Below are 23881 nucleotides of genomic sequence, written 5' to 3'. Positions count from 1 at the left end.
AGAACTTGAATCAGTCCATTCAGTTTTCCATGTCTCAATGCTCCACAAGTGCGTTGGAGATCCTACGAGAATTGTTCCAATAAATGATGTTCAAGTGACGGAAACGTTAATCTATGAAGAAGTGCCCATTGCCATATTAGACAGGCAAGTACAAAGACTTCAAAATAAGGAAGTAACCTCAGTTAAAGTCTTATGGCGGAATAACAACCGAGAGGAAATGACTTGGGAAGCAGAAGAGAGTATGAATTCTAGGTACCCGCACTTATTCCAACCCCCCGAAGAGATCCAAGACAATTCATCAAGATTATGAGGTATGTATGTTTACTTTTTATGCATATGGGTCGTGTGTGGCTAACTTATATTGCTATAGTGTTGTAGCCCTGTGTGGCAATATTATTATGGGTTGTTGTGATAGGATGGTAGTGCCATATTACAGGGGAGACTCTGGCAAAATTTTCGTAAGATTCCCGAGTGCTTAAAATTCGAGGATGAATGTTCCAAAAAGGGGGAAGAGTGTTACACCTTGGAATTTCATGTTGTCGTGTAGTGAATGAACCAATGCGAGCTTAAGGGTAACAGGAAGTTCTTAAGACTATAATACGGATATTTAGTGGTCTTAGAATGCATGCGTTAAGTTCTTGAAGTTATATGAATTGATGAAATAAGGATTGATAAGTACAAGCGGATTATATGTGGGGTTTAGGAAAGGTTTCGTAAATTGTTGCGTTAAGAATTGTTTGGTAAGGCCTTGAGGGCGAGATATAGGGATGTTTAGATCATTAATGAAGTATTAAATAAGTGTTACGAAGGTTGTATAAGGATTGGAGATCAAACGAAACGATGAGGACAACTTCGGAAAAACTGTGAGTTACACGACCACCTTATACGGACCGTGGAACTTTATACAGACCATATAAGGGTCCGTATAACCCAACAACAACAATGTTTTCCATGGTGGTGAACCACGGACACTTATACGGACCGTATAAGTGGTCTGTATAATGCCGACGGACTGATTAAGTTGCAACTATAAATATATGTTCCCACTTTATTTTCTCATTCTTTCCACTTCTCCACTTCTCTCCAAGCTTCTAGAATATTCCATACATTTCATTTTCAAGAATACAAGGTGAAATCAAAGGTTCATACCATAAATTCAAGTGAATAAAGTGCAAGGAAGCTCTTTGGGGTTGCTAGAGTCAAGAAATCCCTTGGAAGTTGAAGCTAGGGTTTTCTTCAAGTGAAGTATTGCCAACCAAAACCCATTCCTACGCATTCAAAGGTGAGTTTTATGATTATTCACTATTGTTTAAGGTGTTGAAAAGTTAAAACACTTGGATTATGGAAGAAGATGGAAAAAGGGGTTACAAAATATGGAATTTGTGGTAATTGTGAATAGTAGATTAATATGAATCATGAATATTGATATGATTGTGATTGTAATTACGTTATGAATGATGTTAAGAGTATGAGAGAAACATTAGATGAGAATGAGTGTAACGTTGTCTTATGATCATGATTATGGATGACCTTGAGAGGAAATTGTGGAGATTGGATAATGATGAATTTGATAAAAGATATTGATGATGATATTATGAATGTTGTTATTGACGTTGGGAGTTGATATATAATATGGAGAAAGTAGTATAAATAAAGGAGACGTTGCTCAATTTTCTCTACCTTTAGTTCAAACGCCCTTATGTTATCGATTATCTAACATGAGTATGAACTTTCTTGAAGGTAGAAATGCGAGCAACGAAGAAGAACGATCAAACGATAGAATAGCTAAACGAAAGAGATATGTAAGGCTAACCCCTTCCTTCTAAGGCATGAATCTTTCCTAATTTTCTATAATCTTCCTAAATAATGGAAATTATGAGTCAATGCCTATAACAAGCTACTTACGTATATGATAAAGAAAGGAGATACGATACGAGCAAGATAACGACGATGATGAGTATAAGTATGAAGAATCCTAGAGTAATATAAAATGTCCATGAAGCTAATGATGCTGAGTATAGTTCCAATGATGATTTTCCTTATGTACACTCACCTTAATATGCTAGTCCCTCCAAGGTGAGACATGACGATTATGATCACTCCATAACGTAGTCGGGGGTTCACGACCTCATGTCACCCGACATAGCCATGGTTGCCTCCAAGTTTTAATGTATGATATTAATGATGAATGTATGATGATGATGTTAAGTTATGATAAGACTATGATATGCCTATGAGATGTGTAATAATGATGAGTTTATGTCGATTATATGACGATACGATTCCACCATGCCTAGTTGGCGGGACATGTCACCGCTAAGGCGGGCTGCTTATGAATCCACCGTGCCTAGTTGGCCGGACATGTCACCGCTAAAGCGGGCTGCTTGTTATTCCACCATGCCTAGTTGGCCGGACATGTCACCGCTAAGGCGGGCTTCTTGTTATCCCACCGCGCCTAGAAGGCCGGACATGATCACCACTAGTGGGCGGCATATGATGGTTACCCGGACGCGGGTTAACGATGATGATATATATACGATATGGTGATGTGTGTGCTATAACGAGATACCTACTATATATATATATATATATATATATATATATATATATATATATATATATATATATATATATATATATATATATATATATGATATATGTATGAAATACATCCATTCTTAAAAGTCAAGCAGGTTATATCTTCATCTTATGACTTCTGACTTCTCTATTATGTTCATTTCATTCATGCCTTACATATTCAGTACAATGTTCGTACTGACGTCTGTTTTCTTTGGACGTTGTGTTCATGCCCACAGGTAGGCAGGGATGTGATCGAGACTCGTAGAAGTTTTCAGCAGATTTACAGGAGCACTCCATTATTCCGGAGGTGCTATTTGGTTTATTCTTTTGTGTACATATACGTATTTTGGGCACGACGGGGTTCTGTCCCGTCCATATGTCTAGTACTCTAGTATAGGCTCGTGGATACGCATGTGTGGGTAGTATGGTCTCACGATGTTTCTATTGTATATATATTATTATTTTGATAGCTGAAGGGCTTACGTATATAAAGGTAATCATGTTTCGAGAAGAAAAATGATTTTCCTATGATTTGAGTATAAATTAATGAATGTATGCTTATTGAGTATGATGAGTAATAGAACTAGTGGTGCTCGGTGGTTAGCTCCGGGTACCCGTCATGACCCTTAGTCGGGTCGTGACACTATCTAGACTATAGGTAAGATGATTTTAGGCTTAAATTACAGTTTTGCCCTTGTGAGGGTCGAGTTTAGCTTTTGGGGTCTATTTCTGGGTTTCAGATTTCATTATAGCAATATGGGTGTTGTTGGGTTTGTATGATAGTGTAGATCTCTAATCTGACCCTATTAGACTCAGATTCGCGATAAATTACTGTTTTAACCTTTGAGGTTTGAGACGGGGTTTTAGATCGGCTTTTTGGACCCGAATTCTTTATATGGCTTTATGAGTATCGTTAGACTCGTATTTTCATGTAAATACCATATTTGAACAGAGTAGGTTTGTTTTGAGGATCAGAGGAAAAGAAAGGTCGTGGAGTGACTCTTTAGCTTCGAATTCAGGCAAGTTCAGACTTACCAGACCCTTTATGTAGTGTTATGTGTTGGTAAATATAAATAAGGGGCGTAATGGGGAATTGGGGTGTCGCGACCCACCTAGGGCCGCGACGAGTACTCGGGGCTAACCACCGAGCACCGCTCGTTTTACTACTCATCCTGCTCATTAACTACTCCTTTATCGATTTTATACAGAAATCATAAGAAAGTCATCTTTCATTTGCAAACATAAATAGTTGCATATATATAAGCCCTTTAGGCTATCAAAATAATATATATAATCATACCATAGTGACTTTATCAGACCACATAACCCACACTGTGTATCTACGAGCCTCTACTAAAGTACAAAACGCATGGATGGGACAGGACGCCGTCGATCCCAACATATACAAATCTACACAAGAGAATAATCGAGCACCTCTGGAACAAAGGAGTGCTTTCAATCGGCTGACGGCTACTACGAATCCGGCTCAAGCTCGCCTCCCTGTCTACCTGTGGGCATGAACACAGCGTCCAAAGAAAACGAACGTCAGTACGAACATTGTACTGAGTATGTAAGGCAAGAATGAAATAAATATAATAGGAGGATCATGAGCCATAAGAGAAAGATATAACCTGCAAGAGTGTCATAAGCTAATGCATTTCATACATATATCATATTTTACATAATCATGGCACATATGTCATCACATCACATATCTCGTCACATCACATATCTCATCGTTATCCCGCATCCGGGTAACCATCATAAGCCGCCCACTAGTGGTGATCATGCCCAGCCCTCTAGGCTCGGTGTAACATCGCAGCCCGCCTTAGCAGTGACATGCCCGGCCATTCTGGCATGGTGGAACCATACGCAGCCTGCCTTAGCGGTAACATGCCCGGCCATTTAGGCACGGTGGAATCTCATCATCACAAAATCAATCATTACCCATCACTATTGCACATCTCATGAACGTATCACAATCTTATCATAGCTTGACATATTCATGCATAACATAGGCATATTATAAGCTAGCATTATTGATCATCTTATAAACATACCATAACTTTACATCATTTCACATTTAGCATTAGGAGTATACTTTAGACTTTGAAGACAACCATAGCTATGTCGGGGTGACGTAAGGTCGTAAACACCCGATTATATTATGAACATTTATGAGTACCTTGCCTCACCTTGAAGGAAGTAGTGCATAAGGTGAGTGTTAATAACAATGACTTCATTATCGTTATGGGATCATCATATCATGAACTATCGAACCTCTATACTTTAACTCATTATCATCATCATCATGCTCGTATGTAATTTAGTATATTTAAGGACTCATAAGTTCCATCATATAGGAGGATCATGGAAAGTTTGAAAGATTCATGCCTTTGAAGGAAGAGATAAGCCTTACATACCTTTGACGTTTAACTAAACTATCGCTTGCGTGTTCTCCTTTAATGCACACGTTCTACCTTCAAGAGAATTTATATCGTCATTAGCTAAGCAATTATAAGAACGGGCTTTCTAAAGCTAGGGAAAATTGGGCAGCACTTCCTTTGTTTATACTACTTTTCCCATAGTCTATATCAACTCCCAAATGCTCACAACAACATTCACAATATTACAATTAACAATCATCATTTATATACATTTACCATAATCCACCATTTCTCTTCAATTTCTCCACATTTGTGGTTATAGCTTACTTTCGCGTTTCCTCATACATAATACTTATTTCATGGTCTACATGTCATTTATGACGTATTCATAATCACAACACCCAACATTTACGATTCAATCCAACTACCATCCAAACATGACACTATTCACTCATTAATGACCCGTTTCCTATGTCTTTCCACAATTCAATTATCTTAACCTTCCAATACCTTAAAAAACATGGTTTAGTCATGAAACTTACCTTATATGATGGTTGAACAAGTCTTGAGTAGAGTTTCTCCTCTAGCACCAAAACCCTACTTCACCTCCCTTGGGTTTTCTTGATTTGGATGACCTTCACTTGGGTTTCATACACTTTGTTTCATGGATTTGGTGTTGTTGACCTTGGTTTTCCTTTGATTCTCTTGTGGAGGAGTATTAGGGAGTATTCTAGATGTTTCTTGAAGTGTGGAGTGAGAGTGGAATGAAAATGAAATGAAAAAGGGTCCCTAATACTTAACTTAAAAGCTGGCCGACCAACTTTATACGGACCAACATACGGTCTGTACTATTTATATGAACCGTATGTGTGGCCGTATGTTTGGTCCAGTAGCTGATGTGCTCCTTGGCCAATTATACGGTCCAACATACGGCTGGTACAATTTATACGGTCCGTAGGTTGGGCCGTATAATGCCCAGTGGTTCCGTTTTCGTTCTCGTCGACTCGTTTGATCTCCGATCCTTATGGAACCTTCTTAACACATTTTTAGCACCTCAATACCAATCTAAGGGGAATTATTACTTGTCCCTAAGACATCATTATTCTATCATAGACTCGTTGCTCGAAATTCTTATCTGATACACAACATATGATTCGCTTTCCTTGGCAACTTTCTTTCCTTGCATTATATGCCTTTGAAATCTCGTTGAGGGTCATCAAATACTATTTCGTACTCATCAAAACATCGCATACGCTATGTCCTTTGTTAGTCTATTCACTGTACATATACAGGGGATTTTCCAAGGTGTAACATGGGGGTCCCGTACTAGTGAGGTGACGAGCACTTTTGCGAGTAACGGTGTATTTGTAAGGGTAATTAAACATATAAAAGTATTGTGATTGTGACGGAGATTATTTGATTAGCCTTCAGGCCATGGGGATAGTGGATAAATCCAATTAGGTTGGTATGATTGTTGTTTATTTGAGCCATGATTGACTAAATACTTGTGATTAATGATTTAAGTTGCATTTCATCACTCCACGTCTCATCTAAACTATGAAAAGGGACTTATAATCTTAATATCGATTTGTTATTGTGCATTTATATGGTGTACGCATATTCGTTCATACTTTCATGATATTATTAGTATGTGACTGGTAAATTACAAGACAGGGCCCTGGGAGGCCGGATATTGGATATGCTACATGGTTTGGAGTGATGATGATATTTCAGCAAACGGTTGGGACCCGATGTGATCTGAGAGATCTTGTTACACCTCGAAAAAATTTTCGTTAATGCACAGTGAATATACTAAGGAAGGGCACGAAGTATACGATGTTTCGATAAGTAAGGAATAGCCTTTGGTGACCCTAATTGAGATTTCAAAGACATTCGAGGTAAGAGAGGCAAGGTATACGTTATGTATCGGAAGAGATTTACGAGTACCGAATTAATGATGACTTAATGATGTTTTGGAGAAGAGTTATAACGTCCCTTAGATTGTTAATGAGGTGTTAAACAAGTGTTAAGAAGGTTCCATAAGGATTGGAGGTCAAACGAGTCGACGAGAACGAGTTTCAGAAGAGCTGGGCATTATACGGTCCAACATACTGCTGTATAAAATATATTGGCCGTATGTTAGGCCATATATTATGCCCAGAATGGCACCCTCACTGGACCAAATCTACGGCCAGACATACGGTCCATATAAATTATACGGACCGTATGTTGGTCCGTAGAATTGGGTCGGGACAGATTTAGGAGTTATTAAAAAAGGGACCAAGTTCATTTCATTTCATTTCATCTTCACTCCCCTTCTCTCAAGAACTCTCTAGAATATTTCTCTACACCTCTCCCACAAGAATTCAAAGGAAATTAATGATAAACTTCATCAAACCAAGAGAATCAAGTGTAATAAACTCATTAAAGCTCATCCAAGACAAGGAATCCAAGTGGAAGTGGAACTAGGGTTTTACTCAAGTGAAGTGTTTCCACCCAAAGTCTATTCCTACACCATCTAAGGTAAGTTTTATGGTCATTCCATGTTGTTTAAAGTATTGAGAGGTTGAAAGACTTGGATTGTAGAAGGAGATAAAAAATGGGTCATGAATGTGAGAATAGTATCATTTTGAGTAGTAGCTTGGAATGAGTCATGATTCTTGATATGTTATGATAATAATTATGTTATAAATGATATTAAGAACATGGGATAGACATTGTATATGAGTGAATGTAATAGTGTGCCATGACCATGGATATGGATGATTTGAAGTGAATTGAGAAATGTGGATAATGTAGGTGAATAAAGACTAATGCTTATGATGATGTGAATGTTATTATAGATATTTGGGAGTTGATATATGATATGGAGGAAGTTGTATAAACAAATGAGATGCTGCCCAATTTTCTCTAGCTTTAGTCAAGTATGTTAAGCTATCGATTATCTAATGTTAGTATAAACTCTAATGAAGGTAGAAACACGAGCATTGAAGGAGAACGTTCAAGCGATAGAATAGCTAAACGAAAAGGTATGTAAGACTAACCCTTTTTTCAATAAGCATGGTCCCTTGGCTATATATTTATTCTTTCATGAGGCTATACTGTCCCCCAAATGATCCTATCTTTAAAGACTACTAAAGCTCATGATTCTCGTTATGTTTACTATTCTACTAAATTCCTTATATGATGGGTGATCCTCTAAGGATAGATGTAATGAGACGACGATAGTAATGATGACGAAGATTCTTATGAGCTCTTATGTATATGCATTTATGTATGACTATTATGTAACACCGAGCTCATATGGCTGGGTATGATATGTATTGCGCTCACACCACTGCAGTTGGGTACGGATAATCCTGAGCCTTGGTAGGGTCAGGTATGTATAATCACCGAGCCTTGCCATGGCCGGGTATGTGAAACACCGAACCTTCATGGTCGGGTATGCTATGAGTACGAATATAAATACGAATATGAATACGGTTATGAATATGAATATAGATATGAAAATGTATATAAATACGAATACGAATACGGATGCGAATATGGATGTATGGATATGTACATGTGTGTGTACAAAAACACGTATTAGAAATGGAAGGTCTCTATGAAAGACAAGTAAGTGTTTATGACGATGGTTCTACTACCTCCCATCTTATACTATTTCTTATGTTGTCTCTTATGCTTCTATAATGATGTTGATTATGCTTTACATACTCAGTACATTCTTTGTACTGACGTTCTTTTGTTTGTGGACGCTGCGTCATGCCCGCAGGTGGCCAGGGAGACAGGCTTGATCTATAGCTTTATTACTCAGGGACTACGTAGCGAAGCTCCATCTCATTTGGAGCTGCAGCTTTTGGTATCTATTCTTTTGTGTACATACTTATGGGCATGGCGGGGTCTTGTCCCACCTGTTAGACCCCGTATTTTATACGTCGAGTTATTCGCGAAGGAATCGACGTGAGATAGAAACCTCGGATTTTTAATTTCTAAACTAGAACTAATCGGTTATAAATTTTACTTAGTATAAGAATGTTGTTGGAAATTAGGAACTACTTAATTGTGGTGTTAAGTAAAAATTAGTGGCAACAATGAGCCAATATAAACATTAACATGCCATGTCCAAAAGATGACTCAACGTCATCTAAAATAAGGCTATTATGGAAGACATACAAATGTGCATTTAAATGTAGATTCATCCACAACATTTTTCATCATATTGTGGACAACTAAATTGGAAGAAAAACACATGTGGGATTCGGCCAAGATGGTTGAAAATTGGAGGAGAAAAAGTTGAAGCATGCAATTGAATATTGAAGCATCCATTATTTTATGAAGGCATGCATTATTTTATGAAGACATAACATGTTGGAGGAATCATTTCATATTTAAATATTGACCATTCATCTTGTATGATTGCAATGTACAAAGGATAGTGTATGAATCATCCACTACACATGCAATTGTCTTGTAAACAATTGAAAAGAAAGAAGAAGAAAGGAAACAAAAAGGAGACATTCGGCCACCTAGCCGAAAGGTGTAGGAAAAAGAAGATGAATTTTAAGTGTAAAGTTAATGGAGTGACTCATTGTCATGAGTGGAGCATGTGTCCACCTTGTAGGCATCATAGTTTAACCAAATAAGGACTAAGGAGATCAGCAAATACATTCATTTCAACTACACAACACAAAGAAAGAAAATCTAAACCTAGAGAGAGAAAGCTCTCGGCCACAATGGCTGATTTTTGAGCTCTTGAGTCTTGATCCAAAAATTATTTTCCAAGGTGTTTCAACCCTTTAGAAGGTCCCTAGAAATGTGAAGATAGTCATTGGAGCAACAAGGACCATTTTCATTTCAATTCACAAACTCTAGCCAAGTTGAGAAGTCAAGTTGTCAAGGTAAGATCTAACTTTCTTTTCATGTATTAAGGGGATGTAGATGTGTAAATATAAGTTGTATGCATGAAATGATGTGTGTTGATGTTTGAACATGATAGTAACCATGGATTTATATATGTTGATGTTGAAGTATGGTAGTAACTTGGTGAACATGAATTACATGCATAAAATCATGAATGTTAGTGTTGGGATGATGTTGTGGCCGTGGGGACTGTTTTGGGTGAAATGGTTGGACTGATTTTCTTTAGTAATTATGGTTGTTACTATCATAGATTGCATGGTAAAAAGAATGAAAAGAATTGGAAGGTTAAAGGTGAAGTTGTGTTAGTATGAAAATAATTGAATCTATGATTTTATGTGAGTGATGTTGAAGCATGTTGAAACCGTGTATGGACTGTTTTTGTAAGAAGTTAGTGAACTGATTTTACTTGATATTTTGATTGTTATTGTCATGAATTTTATGATGGAAATGAAGGTGTTTAATGGTTGGAGTTGAAACCAAAGTCGTTTGTGAGTTGTTGTAAGGATTATAGAGATGACGATGTAGCTTAGTTGCGTATGAATTGATGTTGTACTTTTCGTGTGGATAGCTGGTCATAACTTACTGAAATTATATGAAAAGAAGACATGAAATAATGTTTAAGAATCATATGTGGTTTGCTTAGTATGTTCGAAAACGTTTTCAAGAATTCCGAACATTGTTATGTTGTCGGTTAGGGACTGTTTTGGACGTGTTGTTGGTTAGGGACTGTTTTGGACGTGTTGTTGGTTAGGGACTGTTTTGGACGTGTTGTTTTGGCTAAGTTGGAAAAACTAATTATAGTTAAGAATATACATCATGTTGTCATAGTGGTTGGGATGTTATAGAATCGTTTCGACGAAATGTTATGACTATAGACTAACAAGAATAAATTAGACGTGTCATAATCGCATGTAGACTATTATTGGGTGTTGTAATGTACGGACTGTTTTGACACATTATTGTGGTTCTTATTGAGCTTGGAAGATTAATGATAATTAAGGTTATGCATTATGTTGTATGTTGGATGGCCTGTTATAAAGTTGTTACATGCAAACGTTAAGGCTACAAACTATTACGAATAACTTGAGAATGTAATAGCCGTATGTGAATCGCGATTGAATGTTGTGAATGCGGACTGTTTGGAATGTTATGTGGGCTGTCCGGATTGGTATTGAACGTATAATTATTGATGTGGGATTGGTTGTATGTAGTTGGTTTGACTACAAGAGAAAACGTCGTCTAAACATCTAGAAAGGAGTTACTAACGTTAGAATACGTTTTGAATCTCCCCGTAACTTAAACGTAGTTGTTGGCATCTTAATATAGGTTGAAGTATTATTGGGCAGCGTATACATATTGTGTGACAAATAAGCGCTAAAGGTATGTGAGGCTAACCCTTCTTTCTTTTTGGCATGATCGTTGTGAAATGAATATACGATATATATACGATTCCAAAGGAAATTCCTATTCTTAGAGCCACTAGGATGGCTATTGATCTTGATTCCCATAAATTATGTTTTGTTTTATATATATTGATATGTACACATGATTTCAAAGTTCCATTTTGATATGATCCACAGGGACATCCGAAAGGTTTATGGTATGACTGTTATTTGAAATTGCGAACGATGGTTCGTGTTGACTATCCTATTGAGTCCTTAAAAATGTTTTGAATTGCATATAGTTTCTCACTACTTTGCTCGTGCATACCTCAATATATCTTTCACCGAGTCCCGAGCCGGGTATGTTATCGTGCACACTTCCACTGCATTGTTCGCCGAGTCCCTCATTAAAGGGTCGGGTACAATATATATATATATATATATATATATATATTCTGGAGTTATGTTGTGTTATGGTGTTATGCTGTGTTATGATGTTATGTTGTGTTACGGAGTATGCTGTGTTACAGAGTTATGCTGTTACAGAGTTATATTATATTCTGGAGTATGCTGTGTTATGGCGCCAGAGACGGGGTGGCGACCATGTTCACCGAGTCCCATAATGGGGCCGGATCTGACATATGATATTGATGTGCATGAGTTATGTTTCAAAAGCAAGTACTTGGTATTCTGGTTATTGTACTCATTTTCTGTACCTCTTATTCCAGTTATGATCCCGTTTACTATATTTCATGCTTTACATGCTCGGTATATATTCCGTACTGACCCCCTTTCTTCGGGGGGCTGCGCTTCATGCCCGCAAGTGCAGATACTCGCTTTGGTGATCCGACAGCTTAAGATTCCCCTTCTGCTATTTTGGAGAGTTCCGTTGTTCCGGAGCCCAGATTTAGTATAGATCCTTTCTAATCTAAATATATGCATATGTTGACTAAGGGTACGACGGGGCCCTGTCCCGTCATATTTACTGTTGAAACTCTTAGAGGTCTGTGGACATATGTGTGGGTTGTGTATGGGTTTTGTTCAGCTATGTCTATACGATGTGCTGTGGTATGATGTTCGTCTATATGATGGCAGCCTTGTCGGCTTGCATATGATATTGTTATATGATGGCAGCCTTGTCGGCTTGCGTATTATCTCATGATAAGATCGGTTGTGACTCCTCAGGAGACAGTGTATATGAATATTCATATATGATGACGCTATGAACCTTCAGAGTTCTTTCGTAAAGTTCCACCTTGTTCGTAGTCTCAGTTTGACTATATCAGATGGGTATGTATACGGGTGTCCAGGTTGGGCACCAGTCACGGCCTACGGGGTTGGGTCGTGACACCGCCTATATGATATGACATACTCTTCTTAGAGGCTCATAGACGTGTGTATATGGTTAGATGTCTTTAGCCTTGTCGGCTTACATTTTGTATATCATTTTGATAGCCTCGTCGGCTTATGTACATTGATATGGGCATAGTTGTTGATGGTCATATAAGTGTATTGTTGCCCAATGAGATTAGCATAAATGATGGATAAAAAGTATGATTAAGATATGTGTCTCACCTAGATGAAAATGTGAATGTACGATAAGAGGTGCCCGGGTGGGTTAGCATCGGGTACCCGTCATGGCCCTCCAGTTGGGTCGTGATAGATCTGGTAGTCGGGGTGGGTATATGGACCTTATGAGTCTCTCATGGGCCACGTGAAACCTACAGCAGGAGCATGTGTTTACCGGTGCATATGACCGTTGCATTGCATACTATTCACTTGCATTTGCACGCATTCCTTTATATTGCATACCATTCATGATGTTTGTCTTGTTTTTATGCCATGTCTGCTTAAAGGATATAAAGATGGGATCTTTATGCTCATACTTGTGATAACTGATATAAAGATGGGATCTTTACTCTTGAACTTGACTTAACTAAAGGAAAGACTTGTTATATCCCGTAGTATTGTACGTTGGATTTTTCGTAAGTTAACTGACATAAGTTTAAGGACAAGATTATTTTTGAGTTTATAAGTATTTATGCTATGTTTAACAAGTGATAAGTAAGTGTCGTGGAGGTTCAACGTTAAACAAATCAAATAGTATAAGTTTCATCAATATTATACCCGTACCTTCGGGCTATGGTTCGAACTGCTCGCACCGGAGAATTTTGGTCACATTCATGTATGCAAATAAAGAGATCCGTGTATAAAAGGATGAGGTCCCGAAATAATTTAAGGACTTAACAAGTGTGACGATGGTGATTGAAAATATTATTTCGTAGGTGCCAAAGGAAGGTACGGAGTAGTGTTATACCACATGACCATGATAATGAGTATATGAGATGTGTTGAAAATGATTATTATTTAAGTGAATAGATCAAGAAATCAATTATGTGTGTAATTGGTTTAATGGGGATTGTAGTAGAAGACAAGAAATTAATTGAGATCATTGGATGACTGTTAGGTGGATATGGTCCACGTGTATTACCTATAAATGGGCAGAAAGTATATTAGATGTAGGACATAGTGTTATTGTGGCAAAAATTAGTGATGAGTAATAAGAGAAGGTCGGCCATAAAGGGACACATGTAAAGGCAAGATCCTTTTAAGTTCTTATTATTACACTTTCTTTTGTATTTCACATAAGAGAATGAAAGAGCAACATAATTTTATCATTGTGGGCAGTAACATTTGCTTCTTTTTGACGGAGATGAACTACAATTCTTCTCAACACCAAACAGATACTAAGTTCCACTATTGAGGAAAATACAAATAACGACAAAGAGGTTATACCCACGTTGGTTTCTTCCGGATGATAGCAAATCGAAGATTTCTTCGAAGTGAAGTAAGGTGGAAGAAGAGGAGTTTTGACATATAAGGTAAGAATTCCCCTCTTCTGGATATATTTAAATTCGTCCAAGTCATAGCTAGATTGTGGGATGAGAAATACGGAATTAATGGCAAAAAATCGTATAAGTTGTTGTTGTTGTTGTTGTTGTTGTGTGGAATGATTTGGAATGTATTCTTGAGTTGTTGTGGATGGAATTCTTGGAATATAGCTTGTGTATGTTGTGGTTCTTGATGCTGAGTTGAGGAAGTGATAAAAGTAGGGGAAATGCTGCCCGATTCTTTATAGAAATGAGTTATCATTTGATATACATCATATACTAGTGTTCTCTAAGTTGATGGGTGTATTATCATTGTTATAGGTGGATGTTCTAATTGAGGCGAGTTCATTATTTAGTGTGTATTGACGACAAGAGGTATGTTAAGGCTATCTTTTCCTTCTTTTGTCATGTCCTTAATCATAAGTAAGTATAATGAAAAGTCTCGATCTTGTTTCCGCTCATGATAACCGAGAATGTCCTCGATTCTTATTCACTTCTTGATAAAAGAGCCTTTAGGTGTAATGAGGGGTTGTCCCTCATATTCGATATATTCCGAGCTAGTCGTGAGTGTATGCCATGATGATGTAACGCTTATGTTGATAGTCGAGATACGAGATTACCTTATGCTATTCTAGTGAGTTCAATACTTGTATGTAATGAAAGTTTGTAGTTATGAGAAAACTATGGCAGATAAACTCCTTGACAAGGTATACAATGGCGTTATGGCTTCTTGAGCATTTACAAATCATTTTCCAGGGAATTCTTAAGTGCTAGTTAACGGGTTAGTCACTTGATAATTGAAAGACTAAAAGTAATTGTAAGAAGAACTTATGTGATCTTGCATATCATTGGATCGAGTTGCACGTTCCGCAACACTTGCATAGCATTGGATCGGGTTGCACGTTCCGCAACACATGCATTACATATGGATCGGGTTGCACGTTCCACAACGTATGCATTATATATGGATCGGGTTGCACATTCTGCAACACATGCATTGAACATGGATCGGGTTGCGTGCTGCAACACATGTATTGAGGACTTGGATCGGGTTGCACGCCGCAACACATATATTGAGGACTTGGGTCGGGTTGCACGTTCTGCAACACAGGATTAGATAACGTTAAAATAATAAGCTAATCAAGCCATAGCATTGTATATGGATGTAGTTGAGATTTCAAGAGTATGAGAGTAGATATACATATATATATATATATATATATGAGAGTAGACATACATATATATACTTGTATATTAAGAGTGCTTCCATAAGTCAAAGGTGTCAGGTTACATTCTTACTCTTTCCTCTTATGACATATGTTTATTGCACTTTGTTCCATGCCTTACATATTCGGTACATTATTCGTACTAACGTCCATTTGCCTGGGAGTGTTATATTTCATGCCACGTAGGGTTAGATAGGCGAGGTGAGGACCATTCGCAGTAGATTACCTCCAGAGCACAGTTTTGAATTGGTGAGCTCCACTTCTTCCTGAAGTGTTGTCGAGTCAGGGTTGTATATGTACTTTGTATTATAGGTATGTTGGGGGCCCTGTCCCAACTTATATACTTTGGTGATGTTCTTAGAGGCTTTGTAGACAGTTCCTGCGTACAGTTTAGTCACGCCTTGAAAGTTGTTTTGTCGGCCCCGTAGGCCTTTGCATATGTATATGTATATTATGGGCCGTTGTTCCCAGAGTTACATGTTGGACTAGATGGCCCAGTATTCACTTATGCATGACATCATGTTCACAGGTTGGCCTTGTTTGTCTTTCGGGACATAGAGGATGCTAGTTACAATTCGGTTCGCTCTGTCCTAGCCAGGTACCGGGAGCCATCATACCTCACCAAGGTTGGGGTGTGACAAGACTGAACCTTGACGACTAAGCTGGAATAGAAATGGATTGTATGAACTGATATAGTGTACTCACCTTCTGTACTTGTTGAATGCTTATGAATTGTGGATTTTAAACTAACAAAGCAAGAAGAGGAGTATCAGAAGTACCAACCCTTGTCATCACTATTGTTTAGGATCGGTCAACAATGTTGTTGGGTATACGTGCTTCCCGGACTCACTCTACGCTTGCTGCACCTTTTGTGTGCAGGTACAGACCCGGGCACAAGTTGAGTATCTTGGTTCCGCGACTGTTGGAGAGCTTTCTTGGAGTTCAGTGTATGATGATGCGGGTCCACAACACTGGACTGCACTCCATCATTTACCTTCTGTCTTTCTTCATTTAAGACAGTTTATGTGGTATTTCTAGACTGTATTCGGATTTAGTTGCTCATGTACTGTGACTTCCAGGCCTTGTTTCTATTAGAATTATTATGATATTTATTATGTTTTCCTTTATTTAATTTCGCAACTTATTTATGTTTCTCGACTTAGGCTTGTTTGGGGACTTTGGGTTGTGACACTGATTTAGCACTACCAATAAATGTCCATACGCTTGGCATTCTTTACTTCACAAGACTTTTTCATTAATTCGCCCATAACATGGCACTGGTACCCGTACAAGTACTTGTCACCTCACGATTACAGGGCTCCCAATTTCCATTATGCCCCTTAATACATTAGTCAACACAAACACTTCATAAAAAGTCTAGTAAGTCTCAACTTGCCTTAATTTCGAAGCCCGAAGAGTCAATCCTTGGCCTTGCCTTTCCTTGGATCTTCCGAATGATCCCACTCTGTTCAAATATGGTATCTACGTAACAATACGAATCGATAGACACCCATATTGCTATACTAATATATTGGGTCCAATATCTCAAACCAAAAACCAATCCCGAGCCTAGAAGATCAAAACTGTAATTTCGACATAAATCCAGGTTACCCATAGTCTAAACAGTAAGAATCCCAAAAATCATTGAAATCTAATCACAATTCAATCTTCAATTGATAATGTACATGAAAACCCTTTTTCCATATAAGACCCCAATCTAAGTTTAAAGCATGGAAGAAATCACTAAATAATGGATGAAATCATGGGATATACTTAGATTAAGGTTATAATCTTACCCTAAGTCGAATCTTGAAAAATGCCCTTGAAATCACCCAAATCCGACCTACCTAGCTCCCAAAATTGATTTATGAACAATGAGGTTTGAAATGGGGTTTAAGTTCTGTCCAGGCCTAATTTTGCTCTTCGAGACTGCGGTCCGCCCTGGCCCAGCCCAGCCCATCACGAACGCGATGTGGCCATCGCGATTGAGATGCACCAACTCGACCCGGCCCAGCCCTAATACCCTTCTACGCGAATGCGAGCCATTGGTCGCGATCGCCACCCCAAGCGACCTAACCCTTCGTGAAAGTGGTCCCTCCATTGCCATCGCGATGAAGGAAACCAGATACAACTGAACCAGATTTTCCTGGTTTCTCCCCAATTCCGATCCAACTTCTGATACTCATCCGGAATCTCCCGGACACAAACTGAATGTGCATTTCAGTCGTAAAACATGCTATAAACCTGCTTGCGCACTCAAACCACCTAAAAGAGGTCCTCTTGACCCGATGTTGATAAAGGTCAACTCAAAATCCTTAATTTAGCTAATTTCTCGACCAACGACCCAAATTGCACCCGAACCAACAACACAATTGAGTCATAAATCGCGTTCCGGCCTAATGGAATCGACGAAACTTCGACACGAACCCATTTACCCCCAATGTTGACTTCGGTCAAACTTCTTCCTTTCTTTATCTTAGAAACTTCCAATTTCACTAAATTTGATCGAAAACCCACTTACCTTGGGAACCACGCCACCCATCCTTGCAAGTCATAAATACCAATATGAAACTATAAAAAAGGTATTTCGGGAAAAACAAGTCCAAAATCTCAAAACGATGGAACAAGTCGTTACACTCCTTAAAGTGTTTCAATTAGACGCTTTCGATTCAAGTTTTGGAAAAAGGTTTGAGCGTGTTTTTATTTGTTTATTACATAGTAAAGTAAACCACATAATATACGTCATCTCATTTAATTATATGCATCGACCTTAAGTAGAAAATGTTTGAGGTTTTAAGACTTATTGAGGCGAATGCGTATAATTAAAAGAAATAAAGTATATTATGTGGTTAACTTAACTACCTAATAGGTGAATGAGAACACACATCAGGAAATTTCAAAATTTAAACCGAAAATGTCTAATTGAAACACTTTATTAGGAACTGAGGTGTTAATTGGAACAAGGGTTAGTTTGAGTGCATAAATATAATTTCTTGATAAATTTAATGAGCTAACTATGTATTAAGCCTTAAAAATATTTTTGATAATGACACTTAGAGCAATAAGGAGGAGCCATGATGGAGAAATAGAGTCAGACCTATTTATAACAACATCATCATATAACAGCTAAGTTCTTTCGGAACCGATTTTTTATGTTATATTTTACCTCTTTATAACAAACGTTTTACCTATAACAACAACAACTATCTTTATAGAGTACGAACTTTATAAAATTACCCCTTATAACAATTATCTTCTTTTTTTTAGTAATATAATAATTAACCATAATTATAAAAATAGAATACTTTCAATTACCAATAATAAGTGTAGAGATTTTGATAAGATATTTTAATATTTTAATACACTATAACAACAACAAGCCCAGTATAATCCCACCATGTGGGGTCTGGGGAGGGTAGAGTGTACGCAGACCTAACCCCCACCTTAAAAGGTAGGGCGACTGTTTCCGAAAGACCCTCGGCTCAAGAGAGGAAAACAAGACAAAAGGTCAGATAGGACCAAGCATATCGAAAACAATATGAAAACAAGGAATAACAAAAGCGAGAAAGTCCTGGTAGAACAGTCCGGAAAGAAAGGAGCATTAACTACTATAGATAAATAAGATAACCAAAGTACAACGGCCCAACAAATATAAGCAGCAATCAAATGCAGACATCAAATGGCAATAAACAAATGAGCAAAACTACAACTACTATGGTGAAAGGATAAGCCACCTAGTCTTCTATCCTAATCTGAGCTCTCCACAACCTCCTATCTAAGGTCATGTCCTCGGTGAGCTGAAACTGTGCCATATCTTGTCTAATCACCTCTCCCCAATACTTCTTCGGCCTCCCTTTACCTCTCCTGAAACCGTCCATAGCCAACCTCTCACACCTCCGCACTGGAGCATCTGTGTCTCTCTTCTTCACATGCCCAAACCATTTTAGCCTTGCTTCCTGCATCTTGTCCTCCAACAATGCCACTCCCACCTTGTCTCAAATATCTTCATTCCTAATTCTATCCCTCCTAGTGTGCCCACACATCCACTACAGCATTCGCATTTTCGCGACTTTCATCTTCTGAACGTGAAATTTCTTGACTGGCTAACACTCCACCCCGTACAATAAAGTCAGTCTAACCACCACTTTGTAGAACTTGCCTTTAAGTTTTGGTGGCACTTTCTTATCACACAGCACTCCGGAGACGAGTCTCCATTTCATCCACCCTGCACCAATACGATGTGAAACATCGTCGTCGATATTCCCATCTCCCTGTATAATGGACCCAAGATACTTGAAACTTCCTTTCTTTTGAATGGCCTGGGTACCAAGCCTCACTTTCTCGTCAGCTTCACGCGGTAGGCCACTGAACCTGCACTCCAAGTATTCTGTCTTGGTCCTCCAGCTTATCGTTAACTCCGTTGCGAGTCTCGTCAATCAGGACTATGTCATCTGCGAACAACATACACCAAGGTGACCTCACCTTGTATTTTTCGCGTCAATTCATCCATCACCAAGGCGAATAGAAACGGGCTAAGAGTTGATCCCTGATGCAACCCCATCAAAACAGGGAAGTGCTCCGAGTCTCCTCCTACCGTCCTTACCCTGGTCTTAGCTCCATCATACATGTCCTTTATCGCTCTAATGTACACCACAGGTACACCTTTAGCCTCCAAGCATCTCCATAGGACCTCTCTTTGCACTTTGTCGTAGGCCTTCTCTAGGTCAATGAATACCATGTGCAAGTCCCTCTCCGCTCCCTGTACTACTCCACCAATCTCCTTACAATATGAATGGCTTCTGTAGTCGAGCGCCCCGACATGAATCCAAACTGGTTCTCTGAAATAGACACACCTCTCCTTACCCTCATTTCCACCACCCTTTCCCACACTTTCATAGTGTGACTTAGTAGCTTGATACCTCTATAGTTGTTGCAGCTTTGAATGTCTCCCTTGATCTTGTACACGGGAATCATTGTACTCCACCTCCATTCTTCCAGCATCTTCGCTGTCTTGAAAATGACATTAAACAATCCAGTCAGCCACTCCAAGTCTACCCTGTCTGCATTCTTCCAAAATTCCCCAGGAATCTCGTCAGGTCCAGTCGCTCTTCCCGTGCGCATCCTACGAACAACTCCCTTAACCTCCTCAACCTTTATACTCCTACAATATCCAAAGTCGCGACGCCTATCAAAGTGCTCCAAGTCTCCCAACACAATGTCTCTGTCCCCTCCTTCGTTCAAGAGTTCATGAAAGTATGGCTGCTATCTCTGTCTAATGCGAGTTTCCTGTACCAACACTTGGTCATCCTCGTTCTTGATGCACTTCACTTGATCCAAGTCGCGTGTCTTCCTCTCTCTCGCCTTGGCAAGCTTAAATAGCTTCTTATCCCCACCTCTGTCCTCTAGTTCTGCATAAAGGCATTCAAAGGCTGCCGTTTTAGCCACCGAAACTACCAACTTCGCCTCCTTTCTCGCCATCTTATACTTTTCCCTGTTCGTCCGCTTCTCTTCATCATTCTTGCTATCTACCAACTTCACATATGCCTGCTTCTTTGCTTCTACCTTCCCTTGGACTTCTCCATTCCACCACCAATCCCCTCGGTGCCCACCACGGCGGCCTCGTGAGACCCCCAATACCTCTCTAGTTGCTTCCCTAATGCAACTGGCCATCCTATCCCACATACTGCTCGCATCCCCCCTACTATCCCACGCTCCCATAGCCATCAACTTCTCCTCCATCTCTAGGGCACTAGACAGAGTCAAACTCCCCCACCTAATCCTCGATCGGTCATCCACGACCCTCTTCTTCTTCTTCCTTCTTATCTCTAAATCCATCACCAATAGTTTATGTTGGGTCGTAAGATTCTCACTCAGTATGACCTTGCAGTCCTTACAGAGGCCTTTATCATCTTTTCTAAGAAGCAAAAAGTCTATTTGCGTCGCAGGCACCGAGCTACGGAAGGTTACCAAGTGCTCCTCCTTCTTCGGAAAACTCGAGTTGGCTACCACCAATCCAAAAGCTTTTGCGAAATCCAGGAGTGAGACTCCTCCACCATTCCTGTCCCCGAAGCCAAATCCTCCATGCACCTCGTCATAACCCCTCGAAACAGACCCAATGTGCCCATTGAAATCTCCTCCTATGAATAACTTCTCAGTAGGCGGTATACTTACCACCACTTCGTCCAAGTCCTCCCAAAAGCGCCTTTTTACCTCCTCGTCCAAACCCACTTGTGGCGCGTAGGCAATAATAATGTTCAAGGTGAACCCTCCAACGACTAACTTAATCGCCATCATCCTGTCATTGGTCCTCCTAACCTCTACCACCTGATCTCTAAGCTCACTATCTACTAAGATCCCTACCCTATTCCTATACCTCGACTTGCCCGAGAACCAAAGCTTGTACCCGTCCACCTCCTTAGCTTTAGGTCCTACCCATTTAGTCTCTTGGACGCAAGCTATATTAATCCTCTTCTTCTTAAGAATCTTAACTAACTCTATGGACTTTCCCGATAATGTCCCAATATTCCAAGACCTTACTCTTAACCTAGAAGCTCCCTCAACCCCCTTAGCCCCCCCAACCCTAGCCCCCGATCCCAACCGAGAACATGACCCTAGTCTACCATCCCTCACCAAAGCTAGTAAAGCAAATATACGCTAGTGAAAGGTTAATCTAAGACAGACGAAGGATCAATACTAAAGCACAAGTTAGCAATAGTCTATAAGCAGTGAAATAAGTATTTAATTAGGCGGAGCAGGCAAAATTTATAAGGCTAAAAGACAGGAAATGGGCTATTGGAGGTACCGACTCCAAGTAAATAAAATCTGTTCACCACCGAGAAATATCTGTTTGCCGCCGGAAATACTGTTCTCTACCGGAAAATACTGTTCACTAGCCGGAATCACTGTTCACCGACTGGAATCACTGTTCACCGCCAAGAACTGCTGGAAAACTCGAGTACCTGTGCAGAAACTGCCCGGAAACCTACTGGTGGAGGGTTTCCAATCGCAGGGTAGAAGAGAAAGGAAAAGAGAAAAAAAAAAAAAAAAGGAAGAAGGAAAGAAAAGAGGGAACAAAGGAGAGAGAGAGATCTGGCCGGGCGGAAGCGTATTACCAATGGTGGTGGTCGTCGTCGCCGGTCGCCGGTGGCCGTTTAGGGTGGCTTGGTTGGGGGTGGGTGGGGTGAGGGTTGGGGGGGAGCTGCAACTTACCGTTGGTGAGAGATGAGAGGAGAGAGAAAAAACGATTGACTTAATATTTTAATACACTATTTATCATAAAGAATATTATATGAATATATACTCATTATTAAAAGATTTTTCTTTGTTATACAAAGTATAATTAAGTTTGGGATTTGATAGTTAAAAATGAAAAATTAAATTTTATGATTTTTTTTTATAATAGTAAAATATTATTTAAATATGAATACTATTATTGGTGGTATTAGAAATTTCGAACCGAATGACATCGTTATACAAAAGTTTTGACTATAAAGGGCAGTACAGTGTTGTACGCTGTTGTCACAAGAACCCGTCTTCTCCTCTGGTTTTAAACTGATTTTTCCAACACGCAGAAATAAGTTGAAACCCCCCATCCCCTCTCTTCACCCCACCCCTTACCCTTTGTTTGGATGGTTGTTTCTCGTGGTTCATTAATGTACAGTATGGTATGGTACAGTATGGTGTTGCATTGTATTATACTGTATTAATGAAAACAATGTTTGGATAGACTGTATCGTTTGTTGTTGTTTAATAACATTTGTATTGTTTGGTTTGACTGTATGGTACTGTATAATAACTTATAAGTTTACTAAAATACCCTTGACTCTTAGTTAAAAATTAGTTTATATATATTAATAAAACTCAAATAAAGAATAAAATAGGAACTTTAAAAAATAAGTAGGTAGTGAGTGGGGGTGGTGGAGGGGTGGGTGATGTGAGGTTGGTGGTTGTGGGATGGGGGTAGACGTAGTGGCTAGTAGGGTGGGGGTGGGTGGTGGTGAGGGGTAGTGGGTGGTGGAGGGGTGGGTAGTGTGAAGTAGGTGGTTATGGGATAAGGATAGGGGTAGTGGGTGGTGGGGTTGGGGTGAGTGGTTGTGGGGGTGGGGTTGGGTGGTGGTGAGGGGTAGTGGGTGGTGGAGGGGTGGGTAGTTGTGGGATAAGGGTGGGGGTGAGTGGTAGGGTGAGGGGTGAGTGGTAAGGTGGGGGTGGGGTGGATGGTGGAAGGTGGGGGTGGGGGTGAGTGGTAGGGCGGGGATGGGGTGGGGTGAATGGTGGAAGGTGGGGTATAATGGGAAAATGAAATACATAACCACGGAAAAATCACCAAATCCGTGGTTATAAAAATTGAGACTTTTCATGGTTATATAACCATGGAATAAACCACGGGTTTACAACACCATACCACATAATTTTAAGAACAATAAAACAAACATGATTTCATACAAAACCATACATTATTGAACCATGAGAAACCACCATCCAAACATGGGGTT

The sequence above is a fragment of the Lycium barbarum genome, chromosome 1 (assembly GCF_019175385.1).
Source record: "Lycium barbarum isolate Lr01 chromosome 1, ASM1917538v2, whole genome shotgun sequence".
Classification (NCBI taxonomy): domain Eukaryota; kingdom Viridiplantae; phylum Streptophyta; class Magnoliopsida; order Solanales; family Solanaceae; genus Lycium; species Lycium barbarum.
Note: the sequence above shows the minus strand (reverse complement) of the source record.